Raw genomic sequence first — 21234 nt, 5'->3', positions numbered from 1 at the left:
TATTCCGAGTCATGTACACGATCACGATAACTAACTTTGTACTCCGAAAATCACCAATGGCAAATATATACAATTCTAAAGTGGTACCACTAACGTTGTCAGATCTCATTAAAGTGCAAACGGTCAGAATGACACACAGATCAGAATAAAGAGGAAACCAGCAGTAGAGAGAGGAAGGAAAGCAAGGTGGTTGAGAAATAGGCAGAATACTGGTAACTACCGTTAAACACAGTTCTGTGCGGAGATCCCCCCACCTGGGCAACCTGAAGAGAAAAGATACAAGCCCAGTCCATATATTGTTCACACTAGACTTTCCAATAGTTCTGCAACCCTAAAGTACTTTGGCGTTGTAGCGTTCCGCGTCAGGGAATCGACGGCCCTTCTTGAGTGTCCTCCCTTTCAGGCAGGAGTGACGGGTCGTTGAACGTCTGACGGAGAACACGTCGAGCTACGAAGGTGAAGTGGCTGCGTCGTTCCTAGCGGTGCTCGTTGACGGGGAAGCATAGACGTCCTGCAAGGAAGAGGCGTGCGGGGCACCTCGGTGTCAATAGTTCTGGATCACAAAGAGTTGAAGAACTGTGGCCCAGCAAGGGCGTTGAGGAGTCGGCGTCTCTGTGGTCTTTGGTTGGCAGGAAACCCACTGGTGGATGCTCCTCGGCGCGTCGACGGTCAGGCCTTCTCCGGCAGGATACAGCGGTGACGATGGGGACGACAGCATCCTTGGATCAATGAAGTTCTTAGGCAACGGGAGCACGGCGGCTCCAGTCGGCGACGGCGGTCGGTGACAGTGGTGGACAACAGTCCGGGTGCTTCTCCTTGGAGTTCCGCAATAATCCCCGTATCTGGTCGGCAGCCTGTCGAAGGTCTGTCTGCCAGGGCGCTTAGGCAAAGATCAGCTGTGCACGATGGTCCCTCGTAGCTCTGGAAGAGGGCGCCTTACCAGGTCCTCTCTGGGTCAGTCCTTGCAGCACAGCAGCTTTCAGATTGCGAAGGAGAGCAACAGTGATTCTAATCGTCCAGCAGGGCGCAAGGTTAAGCTTCAGTTACGCCAGTTACTCGTCGTAGTGGACTTCAGCTTCTGAACACGATTCCTAGCAGTGAGAGGTCCCCAAATATACTTTTGACCTCCCATTCATTCCGCTGGGTCACACTCAAGCATCCAATCACGACTACGGGCATTCATGCAGGCAGGCAGCCAATCAGGCACACGGGGCATTCAGGGCATTCACTTATCTCCAGACACTCACAACAACTTATTTGTATTGGGACAAGTACCGAGCCATTCAACACTCCAAGCTGCATTCATACCGGTTTCTGGCAGGGCTGTCTCAACCATTGTGTCAAACACCAGATACTAGACAGCCACAACATAGAATGCATATTCGTCACACACTCCATTCACCCAGGTCCCACCCACTGGCGTACCCACAACATACGGTCGTTGAGAAGGCTCCAGCCAGTCTGGTCGGCACTTCCCCACACTACCATATACGGAACTTCCACCCAACAGCTAGTCAGGGGGAAGGGACAGAGACAGGGCTTCCCGGGACTTCGGGAAGATCAAGGTACCAGGTGATGGACGGCAAGAGGCCATGGGGGCCATTTTGTCTTCATCAGGAATCTACCGATTCCAATGACAGGGCCTGTGCATCCCAAAATGGAGGGCGCTCAGGGCACCAGTCATTTCAGCACGGAGCTGCCACCAGCCCGTACCCTGCTCTGTGGGTCACACACAGGTGCCCTAAAAACATACACTAGGGGCACAGGGTTGTACCCCTGCCCATGGGTGCCATAGGGGTATCCCACGGGTCTGTTCACCAAACCAAAAGAGAGAGAGCTCCACTGCCAGGAGTCCCACATGAACTTCTGCACGGAAAACACAACAGAACACACGATAAAAAGCAGTAAAGGACAAGGATACGGAGGCCCTGTCCCTCCGATGCATTTCCAGCATCACAACACCTGACTCCAGGGAGGAGTGCAGGACAACCCCCCCTTATCTGCCCCCAGGGAGAGCTACATGAGATGCCCCACCCCTCCAATCGGGGTGGGAGTGGAGCGGTGCACCCCCCTTCACATTACAAAATTCCCCGGCGGTGTAGGGTGCCCCTCAGCCCCCCTAAAGTGCAGCCTGCCATTTTCAATTTATTTCTTTGTTTACCAAACTTACCTTGGCGCAGAGGGGCAAATTGGTGTGCCAATCTGGCCTCAGGTTGCCCGAACCTTACTGCCCCACCCACTGGGGGGCCGGTCCCACAATATTTGGTGGGCCTCTCCCCCCCACCTCAAATGGAGGGGGGGTGTACCTCACGCAGCCGTTTGTAGGAGGCTCAGGGAGGCCTGCATTAGGTGCCCCCACCACCCATTTGGGGTGAGGGGGGAGAGGGCCACCAAAAATGGTGTGACAGGCCCCCCAGTGGGGGGGCAATAAGGTTTGGGCACCTTGGGGCCAGATTGGCACATTATTGGGCCCATCTGCGCTAAGGGGAGTTGGGTTACCAAAGGAAAAAAGTGAAAATGGTAGACTGCATTTTAGGGGGTGGGGCTGTGGGGCACCCCAAACCGACAGGGAATTTTCTAATGGGAAGGGGTGGTTGCCCCCTCCCCCCCACCCACAATGGAGTGCGGGCCATGTTATGCAGCCCTCCCTGGGGCAGATATCTGCTCCTAGGAAGGGACACCTGACCCCAGGGAGGAGTGCAGGACAGCCCCCCCTTATGTGCCCCCAGGGAGGGCTACATGAGATGTGCCGTCCCTCCAATTGGGGTGGGATGGAGAGGTGCATCCCCCTTCACATTACAAGATTCACCGGCGGTGTAGGGTGCCCCTCAGCCCCCCCTAAAGTGCAGCCTGCCATTTTCAATTTTTTTCTTTGTTTACCGAACTTGCCTTGGCGCAGAGGGGCACATTGGTGTGCCAATCTGGCCCCAAGTTGCCCGAACCTTACTGCCCCACCCACCGGGGTACCTGTCACACAATATTTGTTGGCCCTCTCCCCCCACCCCAAATGGAGGGGTGGTGTACCTCACACAGTCGTTTGTAGGATGCCAAGGGAGGCCTGCATGAGGTTCCCCTGCCACCCTTTTGGGTTGAGGGGGGAGAGGGCCACAACAAAATGGCAGTAACCAAAGGAATAAAGTGAAAATGGTAGACAGCATTTTAGGGGAGGCTGTGGGGCACCCCAAACCGACGGGGAATTTTCTTATGGGAAGGTGTGGTTGCCCCCTCCTGCCCGACCCACAATGGAGTGGGGGCCATGTCATGCAGCCCTCTCAGGGGGCAGATATCTGCTCCTAGGAAGGGACACCTGACCCCAGGGAGGAGTGCAGGACAGGCCCCCCTTATCTGCCCCCAGGGAGGGCTACATGAGATGTGCCGCCCCTCCAATTGAAATTAAAAAGCACACATCAACTGGGAGAAACTGTGTCTCCTACGGTGCTACACGCTGAGAGTCCGTATTTGTAGGTGGGTCCACAGGTTTAAAGCAACAGTAGCAGTAGCAGGCACAGTCAGCTCCACTCCTTCTCCACAGCAGACAGGAAAAAAAACGCACACCAACTGGGAGAGACTGGGACTCCTAGTGGTAGGTGTTACACATAAATCCTTGGTAGCAGATTGATGGAAACCAATGAACCACCATATAGCCCAATAACGTACACCTTTAATAGTAGTTAAATACTAGTTTGGTAATGTGATTTGTTTTCTGTATGTCCTGCGAGTGAACACAGGCTCCCAAACTATGCAGATTGTGTGTTGCCAGCCCCCGATTCTTACCTGTAGATCTCTTTAAAGACAGGCCATATTTAAAACAAAAATGCTGCCCATCCCAGATGTGCCACATGTGAGGTATGAGCTAAGCTTAACTTGCCTCTAATCTTGCTCCACAACCCACCACAATCCACTACCACCCACTTCTTCAACAGTGGGAAATTAATCAAAACCTTAAACAGAACTCAGCAGAAACACACAAAATTTGAGAGAAAAAGAAAAATACCAATTTTAGGAATAATGCAGTTGCACCATTGAGAGATGGTCCCTAAATACCTGGGTGAATGTCAACAATTTAAAATCTGGCCAGGGCTGCAAGATGTATTGATGCATGTCAGATGATAATTCTGTTTTGTACTTCCAAAAGGGAAACACTCACCAACATAGTGCATTATGGCTGACTGCCCCATCTTAGAGATATGGGGATGACTGTCCTGCCAGTACATAAGCAGGACTGCAGACTGGAGAAAACTATCACAGAAAAAGGGCATTGTGAGGGGTTCGACAATGGGGAGGGGGCATGCAGATAGAAACTGGGGCACAGCATATTAGGGAGAGAAATGAATAGTACCTTGGGTGCAGGAGTTATTCAATTGCAGGGGAAATGGGGAATGCTTGTAAGATTATGGCAGTGGGTGATGGGAGTATGGGTGGCAACATTTGATTTTCACTACTATGGTTGCAATCATTCATACACCTCGCCTTGAATAGAAGCCCAACTGCTGCCAGATCAAAACAGTGCTTTTCCAGCAGCTTTTCAGGAGGAATTGAGAAAAGCCATATGTTTTCCTGACAGCTCTAAACAGGCACTTAACCTGCTGAGCTACCTTTGCAGCTTTCAGCCTAGTGTTGGCCCTCAACGTTCAAAGAATTCAACATTGAATGTGGATCCCAAATGCAGCTCAATTATCAACAGTGAGTTTGCGTACATGACTTAAAAGGCAGTAGAGTTACCTCTTTAGCCACGTTGACAGTGAGCAGTCTGCAATTACCTGGTTTCCTTGTTACCTTTGCAGTATGCTTGGAATGTTGGGTGAGTAACATGGAATGCAGCCTGTGAGAATGTTGATATATGAGTGGAGGTTCTGAATGTGTCAGTTGCTGAGATGTAGACCCCTAGAGAGAATGCTGGAATGTACCTGACTGGATGTACTTAATAAAATGTACAAGAACTTAATTAAAGAAGTTACTAGTACATCCCAAGATGTCAGAGTCATCATTAGAGAACCCAAGCTTTACACAGTCCCATTTAGGACGTACAGTTGAAGTAAAAACATTTGTATGGGGACAGTGAAGTTCCTGCCATCATGCTAATGCACGAAGAGACAGATGCGGTGCGGGGGAGTGTTGTTGGAGGCAGCTAGATGGTTGGGGTGTGAGCAGGAGAAACCGAAGGCAGGGCTAGCGTCCAGTCAAACAAAAAGGGGCATGGGGAAATGGTGCTGAAGGGAAGTTAGGTGCCCAAGATTGCCTCTGTAACGTTTTCCCGTTTGGGGAACCTTTGCAGAATTGTCACTCTTTCACCGTATTCTTCAAATCGTGGGGAACGGGTGAGGCGAAATTGGGGCCAAGCCAAAAGGACTTGCAATACATGCAGAAGGCTGGCAGAACAGATGACAAATCGCTAAAACGAGTAGGTTAGCAGATTGACAGCTGCACTGATCCCAGAGGGCTATGCTGAATTAAAGCGTAAGTCTTTACCGTCTGAACGAGGGCCGTTTTGTGATTGCTATAGTTTGTGGCTATTATTTCATTTCTATGCTGCGTGTTATCATATGCAAAAGGGCTGTTTATTTTAAACAATGTAATGCTTTGCATAAAAGGTGTTCACCTTTTATTCTATTTGTTTATTCAATCGCATTTACCAGTTTCATGAAACTGTACAGAAAAAAGGGTACACTTGTTATTCTACAGCACTTAAAATAACACCCCTATGGATCTGTGTTCTACTGTACATATATTATGTGTTGCTTTTCTGTCACTTTGTTTGAGGTATAGCAGATCAGGCCGATATGGCACCAGCGGCTAGTTTCTTTCTTCTTCTTGCTGACACAATTTTATCCATCAGCGCAGTGATTATTGGATACCGAGGCTTGAACCTCATTACTCCTTCTTATCGGGTTGAGTGTGTAGTCGTGGGTTGGATTTCTTCATGGTCAGTGTGGACTTGTCACATTAAAGCTCGTTTCACAGGGTCTTTGCCGTGATGGGGCACGGGAGGCGGTCAAAAGGGTTTGCAGTGGTGGCAGTGAGTCTTCTGATCAGAGGGTTCAGGTTTGGATCCAGTCCTTGGCAGAAGTTCTTGCTTAGCTTCGCTAGATGTTGATCCAACACCTCAATGTCCAGTTCTCTGTGAAGGTCAACTATCCTTGTGAAGAGTGGATCTCCAGAAGCTATCTGCAGGGCCTTGTTCTGGACTATCTAAAGACTCTTCCGGTGTCACGCTCGTAGCAGGCCATCCATGCTGGGGAGGCATACGTCAGGGTAGGTCTGATGATCGCCTTTTAGACAATCTTTGTCCGGAGGGGCATGGACTTGGTTTTCAGGAGTGGGTACAGTGCTGCCATCTTTCCTGATCCCTTCTGCTGAGTCTTCTCAATATGGCTTTGCCAGTTCAGTTTGCTGTCCAGGGTCACACCGAGGTAGCAGCTGCTGCTCTTCCACTTGATGCTCTCCTCGTTGAGGCTGATGTGCGGGTGCTCCTTGATCTTCTTTCTGGTGAACAGTGTGGCAGTTTTCTTACTGGTGTTGAGTTCTATACACCAATCGCTGTACAACATCAAGATGGCATCCAATGAAGCATGCCGCTTCTTCACCACTTTCTTTACGCTGAACGACTAGGAGATGACTGCAACATCGCCTGCATACAGTGCCAGGTCGGTCTTGTGGGGAACTGTTGGGATGTCGTTGGCGAAGATGTTGAAAAGGAAAGGTCCGAGGTTTGGGGCGCCTGCTCAGATGGGATGTGATGAGGACATCTCAGACCGCATGGTGACATGGAAGGTGCGGCCTCCCAGGTAACTTTCCATCGTCTTCACCAGGTAGTTCGGAAATCCCATGCCGATCATCTTGTGCAGCAGTCCCTTGTGCCAGACTTGGTCTAATGCTTTGGCGACATCCAAGAAGACGATTACTGTGGGCTTGTTGATGTTGAATCCGTGGCTGATGGTGTCCACTGCTCTCAGCAGCAGATGGGTGGGTGCATGCTCCTTTCAAAATCCAAACTGTTCTGTGCTACAAGATTTCTTTTGGATGCACAGTCCCTGAGGGGGGCAAGGAGGACCTTCTCCAGGAGCTTTGATAATCCAGAGAGCAGGCTGATGGGGCGGTAGTTCGCAGGATCCCTCAGTGGTTTGCCGGCCTTTGGGAATATGATAACCCTTGCTGCCTTTCAGGATCTCGAAAAGTGCTGAACTCTCATGCATGAATTGAAGACCTCTGTGAGGTGTTCCATTAATGCCAGAGGGAGGTTCTTGATTGCCAGATTGGTGATTCCTTCGCTCCCAGGTGCCTTGCCGTTCACCAGCTTCTCTGCAAGTCCTGCTACCTCAGAGCTTGTGCACTCCTTGATCTCTTCTGCTCTCATTCCAGGATTTGGTCTTCAACGAGATGCTTGTCAACTTCTTTCTCCATTCCGTCTGAAAGCCTGTTTGCCCTGTTTGGGGTGAACAAAGCATCCAGTGTCTCGGCAAAGACTTCAGCCTTGTGTTTGTTGCTGCATGCAAGGTTGATACATTGCTGGATTAGTGGGGTTGGCTCCTTCTACCCAGTCAGGCGACAAGTCATTCTTCAGACTGAGTTGTCTGCCTCCTTCAGTTTGGCTGTGGAGACCTCCCACGTCTCTCCACAGTGCTGTCTGATTTGCTCCCGCAGGAGCCTTCTGGGTGTGTTGTACTTCTGCAGGAGATCAGGCATGCAGAACTTCTGCCACTGGCGTTGGGCCTGGTTCTTGTCAGCGATTGACTGCTGGATGCCTCTCGGTAGGTCGTAGATGGAACATTGGTTTGTCTTCTGCTTTGGAACGCTGCTCTCGACTGCCTGTTGGACTGCTATCGTGAAGTCTTCCACAGCCTTGTTGATGTCTTCCTTGGTGCCCATGGGATTAGGTGTGAACCTTGCTGTTCAGCTCTTCCATGTAGCTCTTCTGAAGTAGTCCCGCTCGGCCTGCTGGTAGGGTTCCATCTCATCTCCCACAGTGATTGCTACTGGGTTGTGGTCCGAGGTCAGCTACGTCAGTGTTTCCAGCTATACAGAGTGATCCAGCTTTTTCAGTAGCACGATGTCCAGCACATCTGGGTTGTGACTTGCTGCACCTGGATAGTGCATGGGCTGTCGGACCTGCTACAACACAGTTGTTCTTCCTGGAGTACGCCAGCAGTATCCGTCCCATATGGTTGACGATCCCACATCAATGTTTGGTGTTGAGGTCTCCACCAATGATTGTGGGAACAGTGGAATCCAACAAAGCATCCAGGTGGCCAAAGTCCAGCTTTGCTTTCGGAGGCAGTAGGTTGCAATCAGCTGGAGTGGTCCTGCTGCAGTCTTGACTTGCACTCCAGTGGCTTCGATGCTTGTGATGGGTGGGAGTGCAATCGCATGGTGGTCGATCACCATCTTCACTATCACTGCTGTCCCCCCTCCTTTGGTTCCTGCTGGTCGGTCCGTCCGGTACACTCTGTAGTTCGCCAGGCTCAGCTTCTGGTTTCCTTACAGGTGGGTCTCTGACGGCAAGGCAGCACTCATGTTTCTCGTTTCTATCAGGTGAAGGAGTTCATCTGTCTTCTACTGGATACCGCTGGCGTTCCATATCACGATGGGGTAGCTGGGTTTAGATGCATGTTGGTTTGTTTCTTTAATTGGGTAAAGGCTCAGGACGAGCCTTGTCACCATCATCATGGTGGGGTTGATGTTCAACTCTGCAACAAAAGCTGCGATCTTCACAATGATGGTCTTCCAGTTGATGGAGCTTGCTGTTCCCTCTTCCTGCGCTGGGGCAGCAGCTTGTGGCAGGGTGGGTGGCGTCTTTAGGGCTCCAGTGTAGCTCAGCTCAGATGTAGTGGGTGTCTTCTGGGTCTTCACTGGGCCTTGGCTTGGTGGCAGGAGAGGTGGGTTGTTCCTCTGCGTGGCAGTTGTTTCTTCTGAGTCCTGTTGATGAACAATGCCTTGGTGTGGTTTTTGGGTTCCGCTGCTCCTCTGCGTTACAGTCTCCTTCTGTGAGTCATGTGCAGTGGCTGCTGGATTCCATGATGTCTGCAGGGGCAGTGCTCCGATGTGTGGATCTCCCCACATTGCATGCAGCGTGGCTCCTGGTGGCAGAAGGGGGATGTGTGGCTGATGCGCCGGCAGTTGAAGCACATGATCGGTCCTTGTCTGTCCTTCGGTGCTTCTGTGGTGACAAACAGAGGCAATTTCCTGCTCTTGTCCACCCCTAAGGTCAGCTGTACGACGCTCTTCACTGGGAGGCAGTGTTCCCCAAGCTCCTCTGAGATGTCTCCAATGCTGGTGTTTGCTGGGACCAGGAATCACAAACGTCTGGGACCTCACTCGCTCCAGCGGGAAGGTGTAATTCTGCAGGCCCTGCTTGGTGAAGGCGCACGTCACGCTCCTGTAGTCCTCCACTGTGGAGAGTGATATCTTCACATGCTCACCATGAGGCTTGGTCATGAAGGTTGGTGCGGCACAAAGATCTCGGGGCAAGTGGACCAGGTCCTTGTGAATCTTTAGACGCTTCATGAAGACGGTGGGATCTGGATCTTCTTGGGTCGGAGGGGCGTCTGCTTGTCCGCTGCGTCACCCGATTCTGTGATCGGTTCTTCCTGCTCCAGAGTGGCAAACCTATTGCTGGTGGTCAGAATCACAGCTGGTGGTCCAGCCAACATCTTGTGATGTTGCTGGTGATGCATTTGCAGAATTCCTTCGCTTTTGTCAGAAGGAATCCATATTTACCATATCTTCTTCATTGGAGTGGAGAGTCTCAGACGTCTCTGCAGCCATACTTGCTCTCGGGAAAAAGAGAGAGAAGAGTGGAGAGAAGGGATAGAAAAGTGGGAAAGGAGTGGAAAGCAGAAGAGAGACGAGTGGGGAGAGGGTGGGAGACAGAAACTAGAGTGCTGTTTGGCCACCCTTTGTAGGAGCTGTTGCTTGCTCCTATCAGAGCAGTTTGGTAGAAGTTGAAGTAGCTCTTGATTACCCTGAAAGGGTAATTACAAAGTTGAACAGCTCACTGTGGATCACTGTGGCCAGGAGGATGCACTGATGGCCTCATTGGGAATAGGGTCCCCAGGGCTATGTTGGATAGTGACGGTTTAGTGAAGCTTCCATTATGTTTTCATTGCTGATAGAAAAAAAATTCAGGTAGACCACCAGGTGGCGCAGACGTGATGGCTGCTTGAGCCTTCGTCTCCCTCCCCAGGCAAAATGAAGCAGCAAGACTCCTACAAAAATGCAGTAATCTTAAGATTCAAACTAAACGTTATTCCTTGGGAACCTCCTGGGCACCTCCTCAGAGTTAGAAGAATCAGCGCCGTCCTCCCAGTGAACAACACTCTACAAGAAGCTTCCCCGTCTCTCTGTCACAGCGGAGCCAAAATGGCCCAACTCTCCTGAGCCCCGCAGCAACGAGGAGCTAGTGTGCCCAGGACGATGGCGGACACGCCGGGAAAGCACAGGGCACGGATTCCTCATCCGACAAGCGGAACCCAGCGAACCCGCACATACATCTGCAGTAAGGAGCGCAGAGGGGCATTGTTGCGCTGTGAAAAGCTCAGAGGGTTGGATCTGCCACCCCCTCCCCCGCCCTGAGCCCTGCTGTACCCTGCCAGTCGGGGATGCCGTCCTTCAGGCACACCCAACCAGAAAGCACACAGCGTGCACCCCCACGCTCACAGCCTCTCTCCCCAGCCCCTCACAGGCAGTAACGCTGTGAACCGGGCCACCTGGACAACACAAGCACACGCAGCCCGGCAAGTGCACTTAGTAAGAGGGCGCCCACGTTGAAAATCGCAGTGGGCCTGCGCTCACATTATTGGTTGCCCTAGTCCCCAGCCTAGTGAAGCCTCGACCGCTAGTACACAGGACCCGCTGCGAAGGAGTGATCCGCACCCATTACCCTACGCCTGACTGGATCTGCCCGATAGGTGAACCGCCTCTGTCTGCTCCTCATCCGCACCTACATCGGTGCCTCAGGTCGTCCAAACCCCCTCAGCCCATGCCTCTTGTGTATCCCCCTGCAGTGGTCCCTGCATCACCACTGCCTTCCCTCAAATGGACTCGCCTGCAGGGATTTAAACGTTTCTTATCTGGCCAACACCTCAACTCTCACCCCTCTGCAACACAGTGCGCTAAAACAAGACTGCCAAACCTGAACCTACACAAAGGGGAAGAAATACGTGAGCAAGCAGCCGACACACTTCTGGGGCTCAACTGTACCCGCAACCACCTGCCCTGATTAGCGCACTTTGGGAGGCCTAAATTCTATACAACAGTGTCTCCGGCCAGACATCTTAAGGAGGAAGGGCCTCATATTGACTCAGCTGAAAATCGTAAACATTGACAGCAAGCCTGTACGCCAGTGAATAACACCAACTACAGCCATTTGCCCCTTGCGAGAGACAAATAGCGCCCCCGCACAGATTCATTGAGGACAGTGAGGACAAAATTCAGTGTCTCTACGGTAACCGACTTCAAGAAAATATAGGGAAACACTCCCAGGGCATGCTCCTCTCAGCGACAGCTCAACAGCTTTGAAACATCTCAGCTACACACGGGAGTGGTAGCAGAGAAATGAAGAAAGCTCTCTAGGGGTACCTGACACTTGCACCCAAAAAAGATTTGATAACTCAGCCACTCAGAACTCTTGCGCCCCAGCTGACAAGCTGGACCCACGCACCGCTGCTAAACTGAGGACATTTGGCCGCAACCAGAATAATAGGGACATGGAAGAAGTCCAGAGCTCCTCAGAGATCCTGGGGAACGAACTTGACAGCGCTACCAAGGCCGATATCAGCCACTTGCTCGGCGAGATCCGCTCGATGAGAAATAGCCTTACAGAGACAGTCTCAGACCTACAGTCAAGAATGACCAAGGTGGAGGACCGGATGAAAGTGGTCGAAAATAGTCAGCAATCCGGGGACATAACAGCAATGCAATACGAGGCCTGGCTCCAGGATCTCGACCAGAAAGAATGAGACATAGAGCTAAAACTGGACAACCTTGAGAACCGGGAACGCAGAACGAATATACGCGTTATGGGCCTCGCCGAGAAGCAGGGAGAAACTCTGATTGGCCTAGACAGCAGAGTCAAGGCCCTGATCTCGTCTCTATTTGACAACGCACACCCCACTAACCTGGAATTTGACAGGGTCCATAGAGCAGGAGTACCCCCAAGAGGCCCGAGATCAGTCCTTGTAAAATGCCACTCCTATAAGCAGCAGCAGGAAATTCTCTAAAAAGCAAGGGAAAAGAAACCGATAGAATTCGAGGATTCTCCTGTAAAACTATTCCAAGACCTCTCTGCTGCTACTCTAGCCAAAAGAAGAGGTTGCCGCCCCCTCACTGCTTGACTCCAAGTACGTGGGACTTGCTACCGTTGGGGCCATCACTTCTCCCTAACCTTTAAATATGGAGAAGACTATAGACTCACCTCAGAGGAAGAGACCAAGCAGGCCCTGGATCACCTGCAAGCTACAGTGTCAGGCCTGCACGCAGACCCACTAAGAAGACCCACAGGACCCGTGCAGGACACAGCACCCAAATCTCAGAGAAGAGGCTGTGCGCCCACAAAATGGAAGTTTAAAAGACTAAACACGCCATGAAACAAGCTGCCACCTGAGGCACACTTTTCTTTGTTTACTTCTCTTCCCATCGTACTCACACATCAGGGTGAATGAGTCACGATGGGTCCGCCAGTGTGCTCGGCTACCAGATCCCCGGCTCTATGTGGGGACGGAAAGATGATCCCAGCACCCAGCCGTGTACAGGACACTGTAGTCTACATGAAAGAAACACTCAGATTTGTTATAGGAAAATGAATGTTCAAGTTGTGAAATCTTCACTAAAGTTGCTCTTGCTGTTTAACTCTCTTCAGATGTTACCAGTTGGGAGTATATGCCTGGAGGGGGGCCTCATCTGAGTGGCCCTACTTTTTTTTCTAGGGCGTCTCCACTGTCACGAGATGCCGTTCACGGCGTCACCTAAAGGGGGATCTAGGGGGGAGGGTAAGGGGTAGACTCATCCAGAGATAAGGCATTCTCACTTTCACAGCGTCACCCCGCAACAATTACACCTATCCATGTTATGCAATTGACAGCCTTCTGAGTACACGATTACTACTCACACTCGAATGATGCGCAATGCCAAGGGTTTGCTAATGCTACACACACAACGATATGGCAGCACATGACAGCATAATTTTCGGGTCCCTTGATGTCAAGTGCCCCAATCCACCACAGAAACGCTCCATGTTGGCATGCCAATTCAAGCTCTCTTGACTGGACATACTGTTTGTACAGGAGACGAAATATGCTCAGGGAGGGGAACGTAAGATCTTTAGCAGGGAAATCGGGACATGATTTGGGCATCAGGGACCTGTAAGCAGGGTGGGTAGTTATGACTTACTGAAGTCACGCATAGTAACGCACAGTAGCGCTCTGCTCCACTTACGCACCAAATCAAAATCAAACACAATTCTCAGAATATCTATTTGAATTCCTAGGGGAATGGAGTGAAGGCCACGCTTGTGTGCGGGGGGGACTTTAATGTGGTGGCAGACCCCAGCTGGGACTGGGACTTATTGAGACAGGATGCCCGCCCACCGAATAGTCTTCCAGAGGAGAGGCTTCAGAGTCAACTTAGTGAACATAATTTGATAGATTCTTGGCACACACTACACCCGAGAGATAGAGCATTCACCGTTTCTCCCCTCCCCACCACACATACTCTCACATAGATTTTCGTTTAGTGGGAGCGGAATGTGAGGGTTCCATGCTGGGTGCGTCCATAGAAATAGTCGCTTGGTCCAACCACGAGCTACGTCTCCTTGACCTAGATCTGGGGCCGTCCCATGATGCAGAAAGGAGATGGGTCTGCAACGATTTCCTCTGCAGAGACCCAGTGTTCAAGGAGATCCTCACAGATTCCATAAAAGAGTACTTCACAGCGAATGACACAGGTGAAATATCATTGAATACGGTTTGGGAGGCAGTGAAAGCCACAATAAGGGGCCTTTTAATAGCTGAGGGGACATACAGAAAGAAAATTAGGTTAAAAAGGGAAGAACAACTCAAACGAGAGATTTCATGCTGTGAGCGGGACCTCCGTGAGCATCCCATAGATACTAACACCACATTAGACCTCATCAAAGGACTTCGAGTGGAGCTAAAAAATATTTGGCACGGCAAGGCACTGTCACAATTAAAATATCTTAAACAAAAATTATATGAAAAAGGAGATAAGGCCCAGACAATGCTAGCCAACCGCCTGCGCAAACACAGAGCAGACAGAGCATTGTACAAAATAAATAGCGAACAGGGTGTAGCACTCACCAAACCACATGACATTTCGAAGCGCTTTTCGAGATTCTATACTAAGCTGTACTCCACAGAGGGAGAACACTCAATGTGGGAATCTGGGTTCAGGTAGAATGACTCTGATATCATGGTATGGATGAGTGACTTCTTTATTATGTTTCCAAGCATAACATCCAGTTTCTAGAGTCATATTAATCAGATAGTAGATTCCAGTTCACATAGGCAAGCACCGGCATCCTCTCTCTCAGGCTTACATCTTCAACTCCCCTCCAGAGAACACCAGTCATACACAAACATTCCATCCAGTAACATTCCAATGTCACTCATAGCACTCACTCCAGATTCCACTAGGATGCAGGAGAAGACAGATCCTTACACTCAACCCCAGAAATTGAAAGCTACCTGGCCCAGGTGCCATGTCCCCTGATGGTGTCCAGTCAAATGGTCGAAAATAAAAGATCGAATGACCATTTGATCGACAGTCAAATGGTCGGAAAAAAAAAGGTCGAATTTTTTATTTATTTATTTATATATATTTTGTAATTGTTGGTTGGTTAAAAAATATTTTTAATAAAGAAAACAGAGGGTTCGGGGGGGGAACTGCTCCGGGGCAAGATGGCTATACGCCAGCCTTGTACAAAGCAAACAGTAACTCCCTCACCCCCTTCCTAACCAAACTTTTGAACTCAATATTAGCAACAGGGCAAGCCCCCAATCATTCACAGAATCTATAATAGTAGTCATCCGCAAAGAAGGGAAAGACCCGCAGAATGCTCATCATATCGTCCAATCTCCCTTATTAACTTGGATGCAAAAATCTATTCAAGCATCCTAGCTGCCCGCATGGCCCTGATCCTCCCCCAACAAGTCCACAACGACCAAGTCGGTTACGGAAGAGGCAGACAGGGAGCTGATCACATCTGAAAGAGACTCGACCTTATGACCAACCTCGACAACGCTGAAGTCTGCCCCATCCTGCTCTCGGTTGACACCGAAAAGGCCTTCGACCGTGTCGAGTAGCCCTTCTTAAAGGCAGGCATGAAGTGGTCAGGCCTAGGGGAGGCAACGACCCAGTGGACCAGAGCACTGTACCGTAACTCCACAGCAAAAGTCCTAGTTAACGGAGTAGCCTCACACCCTTTCGTGCTCACCCGTGGTACGAGACAAGGCTGCCTGCTATCCCCCTTATTATATGCCCTAGTGGTGGAACCCTTTGCCCATGTGATTTGGTCCAACCCCTCTATCCATGGGATGACACAGGGGGGAAAGGAATACAAACTAGCAATGTTTGCTGATGACATCTTGATGTACCTCCTGCAGCCAACAGACTCAATCCACGCCCTATTTGAAGAATTGAGAGCGTACGGAGCACTCTCGGGATTCCGAGCTAACCTGCAGAAAACAATAGCAGTCCCCTTAAGACCAAACACTGAAATTCCTCCACATCTGATAGCGAAATGGGGCTTCCAATGCATAAGCGAGCTATTAGATACTTGGTGGTGGACATCACTGTTGCTCTAGCGGACCTCTTCGAAGCACATTACGTCCCTTTATAGAACATTATCAAGAACGACCTAAGTGGATGGGCCAAATTGTCCGTGTCTTGGGTGGCACGGTTTACCTCAATAAAAATGAACATTCTGGGATTCCAAGATGGCCACCCAGTGAGGGATATCTCGGCCCCCAAGCTCCCGAATCCGCTCTTTCCCTGAACGGGCCAAAGCAGGTCTGCCGCTGAGCTGTGCCCTCCCCGGGCACCCCCATAAGCAGTGGGGGCCCTCCAGTGCTCTGCACTCCGAGCGGCGACGAGTGGGGGCTTCGTGGGGCCTCAGAGATTCACGGGCCCCGAGAGGAGGGACGCACCGCTCCAGAACTCCAGCGTACCTGTAGGGGCCGAGGCAAGGCCACATCGGCGACTGTGTGAGCCCGGGCGGAGCCGGACGGGAGACCCGCGTGAGGAGGGGCGCGCTGCTCCGGAACTCCAGCGCGCCGACAGGGGCCGGGATGGGTCCGCATCAGCGGCTGTGAGAGCCCGGGCGGACCGTGGTGGGAGACCAGCGGGAGGTGAGATGCGCCGCTCCGGATTGTCGGCGCACCGGCAGCTGTGGGAGACCAGGAGACGTCGGGCGGGAGGCCCCCGAGAGGAAGGACGCATCGCTCCGAAGCCTCGATGCCCAAGCAGGAGCTAAAGCAGGATTGAATTGGCCACCGGGGAAGCCCGGACGGGGCTCGGTGAGAGTCCCCCTATCGGAGTCTACATCGGGGGGACCAGAGGTGAGGAGTGGGAGAGCGAGGTCCGACTGCCCCCCGCTGTAACGAGGCCGCTGGGTCTGCCGGGGCCGGCAGGTTCTGAAGAGGCGGACAGGGAGGCTTTGTCTGGCCTTGGGCACACACGAGTAGAGACTATATGGGTAGAGCGGCTACGGCATTGGTAAAACCGCAGGCGGGACCCCTCTTCAGGAGAGTGACCCAAGGAGCAGCGGAGGGAGGACGATCGGGATCAGAGCTTGAGGATAGAGCCCTGTGGAGGGGAGAGAGGGGGCCCCCAATGTCTTGAAATACGGCACGCCATTGCGGGGGACCCGCACTGGGGATGTTCGTTCTGGTTCTCTTGCCTTAGCGGAGACTGGCCCCGGGCCATCGAGTCCCTGTCTACAACGGCTCGCAGGTGGGGCCTGGTCGGGGCTAGCAATAGTCTCTTGGTCGGGGTGGAGTACTGTGGCCCGCTGCAAGGCGCCGAGGGGGAGAGAGGGATCCGCGGCTCTACACGTGGATTCTATCTGCATCCTGGAGTGAAAATCCCGATACTCCCCACAGCGCTTCGACCGCTCTGCCTGAAGACACGCAGGATTACTCTGACCCATAGGCTTTGGACCCGGAGCCCAATATGTCTAAACACAGATCTAAAGATCCTCCCACAGCCACTAGGGGCAGTAAGAAGACCCAGGAGGGGTCCCTGGTCAAATTATGGACATGGGATCTGGCACAAGATGCTGACACCCGGGGCAAACACCAGGTGGAGGACGAGGAGGGGGCCCGGGGCGCAGATAAATGCCCAGAGCGCCATAATGGGCCGGTCACTTATGTGACGCTTAGACAAGTCCTGGGCGAGGTGGTTCATAAAATCCCATCGCCGAGCCAGAAGCAGATTGATGCCTTGAGAGAAGATCTGGCGGAGGGGCTAAAGGACATCAAGCGTGATATCCAAAACATCGAGGAGAGAGTGGATACAAATGAGCGGGCCATCCAGGAGTTGACTGAGGATGCAAGGAAGGCGGGATATCTGCTGGAAACTCTGGCGCAGGCCACCCAGAGCTTGGAACTGCAGACGGAAGATCTAGAGAATCGTTCTAGAAGGAGCAACATCCGAGTTAAGGCACTGCCAGAGTCTGTTCAGCCCCAGGATCTCACACAAACTCTCACAGCGGTCTTTAGAGACCTCCTGGACACGGGACACTGTCACTGATCTGCAATTTGATAGGATCCACAGAGTGGGTCCTCTCCGCTCAGAGCCTGGGGCCAGGCCTAGAGATGTGCTTGTGGCCTTTCACAGCTACACCACAAAAGAGAAGATCATGGGAAAGGCGAGGAGGGCTGGCAATATATCCTGCAATGGGGCTGAGATATTCTTATATCAAGATTTATCCCTAATAACATTAAACAAAAGGAGGCGCATGCTCCCAGTGTTCAAACATCTGCGCGAGAAACAAATAAAATATAGATGGATCCATCCATTTGGCCTCTCCTTCCTGTGGCAGGGAAGGCCGCATAAGATCACGACCTGTGAGCAAGGGTTGAACTTGATGGACATTGAGGAGCGGCTGCCGGTGGACCTCGAGGGCACTCTTGGCCGGCGGGTCGCGGGCAGATCCGGGGAGTGGTCCACGGTCGGCCCCAGATGACCTAGGAGGGGGTCATCTCAGAAGGCGAACAGAGGCTCACCGGGAGGGAGCCGTATTGACTCTCACCATGCTGTACCTGAGGCCTCGGCGGCCATCGACTCCTTGACAGTTTAGAGGGGCTAGCTGGGTGAGTCCGGGGAGGGCGCTCACTGCAGAGGGTTGTAGCTCTGGAACAGGGTGACGAAAACAGTTGTGAAGGTTTGGGGCGGGGAAGGGAGGGGGAGAGCCACTTGGAATGGGATTGGGAGGTCCCGCGTTGGCAGGCCTGGGATAAGGATGAGGCTCAACTCTCGTCTTGTGGATACGGGGGGGCGAGAAGCCAGTTGAGTCTACCCAGAGGAGGGCTAGGGGGTATACGGGGGGGTTGATGCCTCAGGGGCAGTTGAGGGGATGGGTTTGCTGGGTTTGTTTGAATTTGACCACAATGCCGAAGGTCCTAAGCACTCGGCGGTCCAAACACGCCAGTCTGCAGCAAACCAACTTTTCGCCCTGGTACCATGACTCACCTGAGGGTATTGTCATTGAATGTTAATGGCCTAAACTCGCCAGTTAAGAGGAAGAAGATGGAGCTGTTCATACACAAGGAGAAGCCACACAACATAGTAGCATTGCAGGAGACTCACATCCAGACACAGGACACCTGGAGATTTAAGATTTGGGGGTATGCTCGGCTATACTAGGCCACTCAGTCTAGCAAGAAGGGAGGGGTGGCTGTCGCTCTGAGAGATGGGCTGGACCTCTCGATTACGAAAACACAGAAGGATGATCAGGGGAGGTTCCTGGCGCTGATACTAGAGGGCAGAGGGGAGATATACACGGTAGCCACTCTATATGCACCCAACACCGGGCAAGATGCCTTCCTTCAGAAGTCCCTCACCCGCCTGAGCGATATGGCTAGAGGTTGCATCATCCTCACCGGGGACTTTAACATAGCCTGGAACCGCACTAGAGATAGAAGCAGGGCCTTGTGGGGTTCACCGGGTGGACCTTCAGGGGAGCTTAAAAAGAAAATACAAGATTTGGCCCTGGTAGACGTTTGGAGGGAGCTTCATGGGAATGAAGACGGGTACAAGTTCTATTCCTATGCCCATAAATCCCACTCCCGCATTGATTACATCTGGGTGTCTGCCCCCCTGTTGGGGTCGGTTTCTGGGATCTCACTTGGGCCCCTCGCGATCTCGGACCACACCCATATTACATTAACGCTGAGTAGGCCGAGGGACCCTCCAGGGTTATGGAAGTGGAGATATCCTACTCTGCTTTTTAAGGACCCGGTTCTGGTACAGGAGGTGGAGAGGGAACTGGAGGAATATGCGGAGAGAAAAAGCTGGGATGACACTAGTCCACAAATATGGTGGGATGCACTAAAGGCCACGTTAAGGGGGATAATCATGGCAATTAAGGCTAGGAGGGACAGAGAAATCAGACTAGAGGAAGAGGACCTGGGTAAAAAGCTCAGGGAGGCAATGAAGCGCTTGGCAATAAAATATTCACCGGCCACTGCAAGGGAGGTTCGGACGTTAAGAGGTCAGCTGGCCCTCATTCAGACCAGGGCGGCAGAGCATAATCTGCTGCGCCTGTGCCAATTGCACTACATCAAGGCGAACAGGTCCGACAGATTGCTAGCGCGGAAGTTGAGGAAGGAGGAGAAGAACAAAACTATCCTTAGAGTCAGGGGGGAGGGTGGTCAGATGCACACTACCAATGGGGGGGATAGAGAGAGAATTTCATCGGTTTTATACCACCCTTTACTCATCAAACAACCCGGACCCCACCGCCCAAAGGGCATACCTCGACAGGCTAGCCCTGCAGACTCTTTCCAGGGAGGAGCGGGAGCAGCTTGAGGGAGACATAACAACCAATGAGGTTAGGAGGGCAATCCTTGCTCTCTCCCCGAACAAGGCCCCGGGCCCAGATGGATATGTGGCTAAGTTCTATAAACAGCACAAAGAATCGCTAATTCCCTGGCTTACTAGACTCTTTAATTACATAGGCTCTCCCGGGGCCCTCCCGAGATCTATGAACGAGGCCAAAGTCATTCTTATACACAAGCACGGCAAAGATCCGGAGGAATGCGGGTCTTATCGCCCGATCGCGCTCATAAATGTTGACGCGAAGATCCGTACGAAGATTTTAGCGGCCAGGTTAGACCCTATCATGCCGAAACTAGTGCGACATGATCAGGCCGGTTTCATTAGGGGGCGCCAGACAGCTGACAATGTGTGCAGGGTGGCCCACCTGATTGAGAAGTCTCAGATAAAGGGGATCCCTGCGCTCCTGCTGGCAGTTGACGCCAAGAAGGCGTTTGATCGTGTAGAGTGGGGATTCCTCTTCGCCACAATGGCCAAAATAGGCTTTGGACCCAAGTACATCGATCAAGGGAGCGCCAGCTATCAAAACCCATCTATCCGCCTGGCAATAAATGGGCGGATCTCCGAGGCAGTTAGAGTGGAGAGGAGCACAAGACATGGATGCCCACTCTCCCCACTGCTTTATGCTCTCCATTTGGAGCCTCTCCTGGAGACGTTCAGAATAGCTGGCGACATTAGGGGCATCATGTTTGGGGGTCAGGTCCATAAGGTCGTGGCCTTTGTGGATGATATGCTCCTTACATTGACTGATCCGGAGGCATCATTAATAGCTGTGTGCGAAGAGCTCGATAAATTCGGGAGGGTAGCGGGTCTGGCAGTAAATACCAATAAATCTGAGATTCTCAACCTTAATCTAAAGGTAGATTCGGTCCAACATATCCAACGAGAATACACATTCAGGTGGGCAAGCCGGGGAATTAAGTATTTGGGAATCCACCTCACAAGCACAGTGGGTGAAATTTATAGGGCGAACTACATACCATTACTCGAGAGAATAAAATCCAAACTCGTGGACTGGGGTCCCCTGAGTATCTCGTGGTTGGGGCGCATCAATATCCTCAAGATGGTGGTGCTCCCACAGCTTTTATACCACTTTGCGGCCCTCCCGGCGAAGGTTCCGTGCTCCTTCTTCAGGGCCCTGTATAGAGTTACAAATCCCTTCCTTTG

The sequence above is a fragment of the Ambystoma mexicanum genome, chromosome 6p (genome assembly GCF_040938575.1).
Source record: "Ambystoma mexicanum isolate Mex_15411 chromosome 6p, UKY_AmexF1_1, whole genome shotgun sequence".
Lineage (NCBI taxonomy): Eukaryota > Metazoa > Chordata > Amphibia > Caudata > Ambystomatidae > Ambystoma > Ambystoma mexicanum.
The sequence above is the reverse complement of the archived record's forward strand: the minus strand, read 5'-3'. Positions refer to the sequence as shown.